Below are 7,402 nucleotides of genomic sequence, written 5' to 3'. Positions count from 1 at the left end.
AGGACAGCACAGAAACTACAGCTCGGGGAGAGGGAAATGTCGGATCAGAGCACAAAGGAGCAAATGAAAGGAGAAGAAGAGATAGTGGAGTACATCCTGGCTCACCAAGCCCTGAAGATGATATTCCCACTCAGAGCAGCCAAGGCACAGAGAGGACCATCGGGCCAGCCCCACTATAAGACACGACGTCCCTCACTGACCCATAGCACTACGGGTTAGAGCACTGGAGACACAGTGCAGAAATTGTGCCTTTCTGACCCCACCACACTAAGGCGAAACACTAAGGGTATGTAACAGAACAGCAAGAGGAACAGAGCAATGAAGTCCCCAGGGAATACCAAAAATAGACTTTCGGGCCAGGGCATGGCACCCCATCAGACTTGACTGGAAAACACTCCTCAAGGTCAAGAAACAGACCTTGAACTATTTACAGGCTTTTCTCTCTTTTTTTAACCATTGGTTTTTTGTTCGTGGTGGTGGTAGTGGTTTGTTTTCTTTTGTTGCTTGGTTTTGCTCTGTCTTGTTGTTTGTGCATATTATTATCTCTGCAGGTCTGTCTAGATAAGATAGGCTGGATAAACAATCTGGAGGAGAAAACGACAGGACATACGATTCCTGGGGGACATGGGACAAGGGGAGGCAGGGGAAAGAAAGTGGGTGTTAACAAACCCAAGGACAAAGGAACAACAAGTGATCCAAAATCGATGGCAATGAGGGTGTAAGAGGCCTGATGGTGCTTGATCAAGGGCAATGTAACCGAAAGGCAATGTAACTGAAACCCAAATGAAGGCTGAGCATGATAGTGGGACAAGAGGAAAATAAAAGGAAATAGAGAAAAGAACTAGGAGGCAACAGGTATTTATAGAAGTCTAAATACAGGCATGTACATATGTACATATATTTATATACGATGATGGGAAAATAGATGTAATGCATATATTTATAGGTTTAGTATTAGGGTAGCAGATGGACATTGGACCTCCATTCAAGTACTCCCTCAATGGAAGAACACTTTGTCCTCTTAAACTGGCATTCCATGATGCTCACTTTCCCAAAAGGATCACTGAAGACAAAGCGGGTGCATAAGCAAATGTGGTGAAGAAAACTTATGGTGCCCAGCTATCAAAAGATATAGCATCTGGGGTTTTAAAGGTTTGAATAAACTAGTGGTCCTCTAGCTGAGAAGCAACAAAGCCCACATGGAAAAGCACACCAGACTGTGTTATCACGAGGTGTCAAAGGGATCAGGTATCAGGCATCAAAGAACAACAAAAAAAATCATATCATTGTGAATGAGGGGGAGTGTGGAGTGGGGACCCAAAGCCCATCTATAGGCAACTGGACATCCCCTTACAGAAGGGTCACGGGGAGGAGACAAGCCAGTCAGGGTACAGTTTAGCAACAAAGAAGCATACAACTTTCCTCTAGTTCTTTAATGCTCCCTCCCCCCACTATCATTATCCAAACTCTACCCTACAAATCCAGCTAGACCAGAGGATATACACTGGTACAGATAAGAGCTGGAAACACATGGAATCCAGGACAGATAAACCCCTCAGGTGCAATAATGACAGTAGAGATACTAGGAAAGTAAGAGGAAGGTGTGGGGGGGGGGCAAAGGGGGAAGTGATCACAATGGTGTACATATAACCACCTCCCTGGGGGATGGACAACAGAAAAGTGGGTGAAGGGAGGCATTGGACAGTGTAAGACATTTTAAAAAATCTATAAATTATCAAGGGTTCATGAGGGAGGGAGGGTGGGGAAAGGAGGGGAAAGATGAGGAGCTGATACCAAGGGCGCAAGTAAGAAAGAAAATATTTTGAGAATTTGATGGCAACAAACATACACATGTGCTTGACACAATGGATGTATGGATGGATGGATGGATTGTGATAAGAGTTGTACGAGCCACCAATAAAATGATTTTTTAAATGTTTAAAGTTTGTGGCAAAATGGAATTAAAAGATAATGGAATTTTTCCCACCAATTTTTAAAGCCCCTGAGCATCCCTGAGGAGATAGTCTTATTTAAAATTGTTTAATCATCTAATGAACAAGTAGGTAGCTAGTGTTGATGTCTATCACTTGTCAGTCAATTTGTCACACTGTGGTGGCTTGTGTGCTGCTGTGCTGCCAGAAGCTATGTCACTGGTATTTCCAATGTCAGCAGGGACCTCCAAAGTGAACAGGTTTCCACTGGGAATAACACAATCAAGAGGAACGGTGTCGCATGCACTGTTAGAAGGGACCTTGCTAAATCCATGATGGAGTACAATGCTATCTGTGATCAGGTTATATTTATCCAGCTTCAAGGAAATACAATCAATACAACTATTATTCAAGTTTATACACCAACCATAAAAGCTAGAGAAGAAAAAAATTAAAGAATTCTTCCAATGGCTTCAATCTGAAATTGATCAAACATACGATCAAGATGCATTGATAGTTATTGGTGATTGGAATGCAAAAGTTGGGGGGAAATGTGCACTTGGGGATAGAAATGCAGCTGGAGATTGCATGATAGAATTTAGAAAAATCAACAACTTGTTCATAGCAAATATCTTTTTCAACAACACAAAAGGCAACAAAGACACATGGATTTCCCAAGAAATTGACTACATATGTGAGAAGACACAAGAGAGAAGCTCAATATCAGCAGCTACACTAGACCAGGGGCTGACTGGAAAAGACCATCCATTGGTCATATGTAAATTCAGGATCAAGTTAAGAAAAAAAAATTTTTAATCCACCAGAGTCAAAATACTACCTTGAGTCTATCCCACCTGAATTTTGAGACCATCTCAAGAACAAATTTGAAGCATTGAACACTAATGACCTGATAAGATGTAGAAGAACATCATTCATGAAGAAAGCAAACGCTCATTAAAAATACGAGAGAAGGTGGCGGAAGGACCTTGGGCCTCTACTCAAACACTCCCTCAATGCATTAATACTTTCTTTTATTAAATTGGAACTCTATGATGCTCACTCTCCCGACACAACTGCTGGAGCCAAAGTGGGTGAACAAGTAAATGTGGTGAAGAAAGCTGATGGTGCCCGGCTATCAAAAGAGATAGTGACTGGGGTCTTAAAGGCTTGAAGATAAACAAGCGGCCATATAGCTCAGAAGCAACAAAGTCCACATCGAAGAACACACCAGCCTGTGTGATCGAGTGGTCCCAAAGGGATCAATTATCAGGCATCAAAGAACAAAAAATCATATCATTGACTGCACACCTCCATGATAGGATCGCTGAAGACAAATGGGTGCATAAGCAAATGTGGTGAAGAAAGCTGATGGTGCCCAGCTATCAAAAGAGATAGTGTGTGGGGTCTTAAAGGCTTGAAGGTGAACAAGTGGCCATCTAGCTCAGAAGCAAAAAAGCCCACATGGAAGAAGCACACCGGCCAGTGCGATCACGAGGTGCCAAAGGGACCAGGTATAAGGCATCATGCAAAAAAAAAAAAAAAAGATATATGTGTGTGTATGTATGTATGTATGTGTGTGTGTGTATATATATGCATATATATATATATATATATATATATATACCATATTGAATGAAGGGGGAAGTGCAGAGTGGAGACCCAAGGCCCAAGTGTCGGCCAATGGAGATCCCCTCATAGAGAGGTTTAGGAGAGGAGATGGGTTAATTAGGGTGCGAGGTAGTACCGATGAAGAACACAGCTTTCCCCCAGATCCTGGATGCTTCCTCCCCTCAACTACCATGATCTGAATTCTACCTTGCAGGGCTGGATAGGGCAGAGGTTGTACACTGGTGCATATGAGGGCTGAAGGCACAGGGAATCCAGGGTGGATGATACCTTCAGGACCAAGGGTGTGAGGGGCGATGCTGGGAGAGTGGAGGGCGAGTGGGTTGGAAAGGGGGAACTGATTACAAGGACCCACATGTGACCTCCTCCCTGGGAGAGGGACGGCAGAGAAGGGGTGGAAGGGAGACTCCTGATAGGGCAAGATATGACAAAATAACGATGTATAAATTACCAAGGGCACATGAGGGAGAGGAAGCGGGGAGGGAGGGGGAAAAAAAGAGGACCTGATGCAAAGGGCTTAAGTGGAGAGCAAATGCTTTGAGAATGATTGGGGCAGGGAATGTATGAATGTGCTTTATACAATTGATGTATGTATATGTATGGATTGTGATAAGAGTTGTATGAGACCCTAATAAAATGTAAAAAAATTTTTTTAATTAAAATAAATAAAAATACGAGAGAAAGAAAAGATCAAAGTGGACATCAGAAAGCAAATGGAAGAAAGGATGAAGTCAAGGAACTAAATGTAAAATTCAAAGGGCAGCTTGAGAAGACAAAGTCAAATATTACAGCAAAATGTGCAAGGACCTAGAATTTGAAAACCAAAAGGGAAGAACACAGTCAGCATATCTGAAACTGAAAAAAATAACAAGAAAAAAAGTCAAGCCTTGAATTGCAATTTTGAAAGATTCTACAGGCAAAATATTTAATAATGCAGGGGGCATCGAGAGAAGATGGAAAGAAGAGTCACTGTACCAAAAAGAACTAGTCGACAGTCCACCATTTCAAGAAGTAGCATATGAGCAAGAACCAATGGTGCAGAAAGAAGTTCAAACTGCGCTGAATGCATTAGCCAAACATAAGGCTCTAGGAATTGATGGAATACCCATTAAAATGTTTCAGAAAACTGAAGAGGCACTGGAAGAACTCACTCATCTATGCCAGGAAATTTGAAGGCAGTTACTTGGCCAACTGACTGGAAGAGATGCATATCTGTAGCCATGTTAGTCTGGGTTGACTAGAGAAAGAAATTCATAGACACTGATGTGTGTGTAAGAGAGAACTTTATATCCGAGAGCAATTGTACATTAAGAAACCATCCTAACCCAGTCCGGGTCGAGTCCATAAATCCAATATTAGTCCATATGTCCGTTACCAATTCAGACTCATGCAACACATGCAATGATGCCAAATGCAGGAAGATCACAGGCCAGTGGGTGGGAAGTCTTGTGGATCCAGTGGTGGTGGAAGCATGTTAGCTCTGGTGTGGGTCTCCACATTGCTCCTCCAGCTTCAGGGCTCTAACCCAGCTCTGTGTGTCTTGTCAGCAGGAAAGATCAAGCAGAGAGTCTGTGTGTCTCTGGCCTCCAGTGAGCGATTTGTCTCCATGGCACCTCCAAATGAGGTCATCACGCTGTGACCTGATTGACAAGCTAGACTCCACAACTTGACACCAGATTATGTAATTACCACAGTAGCCCTCCCAAAGAAAGGTGACCCAACAGAATGTTTAAACTACAGAATAATATAATTGATACTACATACAAGTAAAACTTTGCTTAACATCGTCCAACTATGGTTGCAGCCGTACATTGACAGGGATCTGCCAGAAGTTCAGGCCGGATTCAGAAGAGGACGTGGAATAAGGAATATCATTGTCAATGTCAGATGGATCTTGGCTCAAAGCAGAAAATATTAGAAAGGTGTTTACTTGTGTTCCATTGACTATTCCAAGGCATTCAACGGTGTGGACTATAATACATTGCTGTTAACCTTGAGAAGAATGAGCATTCCAGAACACTCACTCTGCTCAGTCAGAACTTGTACGTGGATCAAGTGACAGTTGTACAAACAGAACAAGGGGATACTGCGTGGTTTAAAATCAGGAAAGGTGTGCGTCAGGGTTGTATTCTCTCACCATACTTGTTCAATTTGTAGGCTGAACAAATTATCAGAGAAGCTGGATTATATGAATAAAACTGCAGCATCTGGATTGGAAGAAGGCTTATTAACAACTTTGCTTGCTGAAAATGAGGAGGAACGGAAGCACTTTAGTAAGGATTACAACTCAATGTAAGGAAACCCCAAATCCTCACAACTGGACCAATTGATAACATCGTGATAAGTGGAGAAAGGCTTAAGTTCTCAAGGATTTAGTCTTGCTTAGATCCACAATCAATGCCCATGGTAGCAGCAGTCAAGAGTTCGAAAGACATATTTCATGAGGTCAATCTGCTGCATAAGACTTCTTTAGAGTATTGAAATGCAAGAATGTTGCTTTTAGGACTACGGTGTGCCCGACCCAAGCCATGGTATTCTCCATTGCATCATATGCAGGTGAAAATTGGACATTGGATAAGGAAGGCCACAGAATAGATGCATTTACATTGTGGTGCTAGAGAAGAACATCAAAGGTAACGTGGACTGCTAACAGGACAAACCAATCTGTATTAGAAGAGGCAAGGCCAGAGAGCTCCTTAGAGGCAAGGGCAACAAGACTTCATCTTACAGACTTTGGACGTATTGTCAGGAGAGACATCATGTTTGGTAAAGTGCAGGGTGGCGAAAAAGAGGCAAGCCCTTGGCGAGATGGGTGGGCACAGTGGCTGCAAAGATGGGCTCGGGCACAGGGACAATGGTGAGGCTGGCCAGGACTGTGCAGTGTTTCACTCTGTGGTACCATAGGGTCTCTGTGGGTTGGAGCCAACTCAATGACACCTAATAGCAATAATGTTGCTATTGGCATCCAACCATAAAGACCCTTGTATGTCTACATCTAAGGCCCCTGACATAGACAGCTCCCTGTTTCCTTGAAGCCTCACCAGTTGATGAGCTCCACCAACGTTCACAGAGCTCATAGTCCCCCTTCAACACCCCCCCCTTGTATGCAGATACTCTCACGATACACAGAGGAAAGGGGGACCTTGTCAAGGCTTTCCGTTTACGGGGAGCCATAATCAATGCCTGGGGAGCTGCGGTCAGGAAATCAAACCATGTGTGACATGGAGCACATCTGCTGCCAGAGTCCCTTAAAGTGTTAAACAGCAAAGATGTCACTTTGAAGACTAAGATGTCATTTGCAAAAGCTGAACAGATTCTGAATAAGGGAGACCGAAGAAAATTCATATATTTGAATGATGATGTTGAAACTATTAAAAACATAAACATTTGTATTTAATTTAATAAGGATAGTAAATATACCATGCATATTTATTTATGATCATTGGAAAAGGGAACAATTGGAAAACAAAAGAGAGACTCTGGAATCAAAAGTATGATTGTAAAACAAAAATTAGAATAAACAATTTGTAAAGTAAAACAGAAGAAATCTCTCAGAATGTGCGATAAACAGACAGAAACAGAATATGTGAGATAAAAGATAATCCTAAAGTTCCAAGCCATTCCAGAAAAACCATAGGAAGGTTTCTCCCAATGCCAAATGAGGAATTTATAAGTGCAAACTAAAATTTCTGAGAAAATTCATTTAATAGGCATGTCATTGGGAAATTGGACATCATTCTGAAGTCTTGAAATGCTATGAACAAGAACTTAAATCATCCCAGAAAGATTGAAAGGCAGGGACATCATCTACAGAGATCCAGGACATTCACTGGAACTGTCAGCAA

The sequence above is a fragment of the Tenrec ecaudatus genome, chromosome 6 (assembly GCF_050624435.1).
Source record: "Tenrec ecaudatus isolate mTenEca1 chromosome 6, mTenEca1.hap1, whole genome shotgun sequence".
NCBI lineage: Eukaryota > Metazoa > Chordata > Mammalia > Afrosoricida > Tenrecidae > Tenrec > Tenrec ecaudatus.
Note: the sequence above shows the minus strand (reverse complement) of the source record.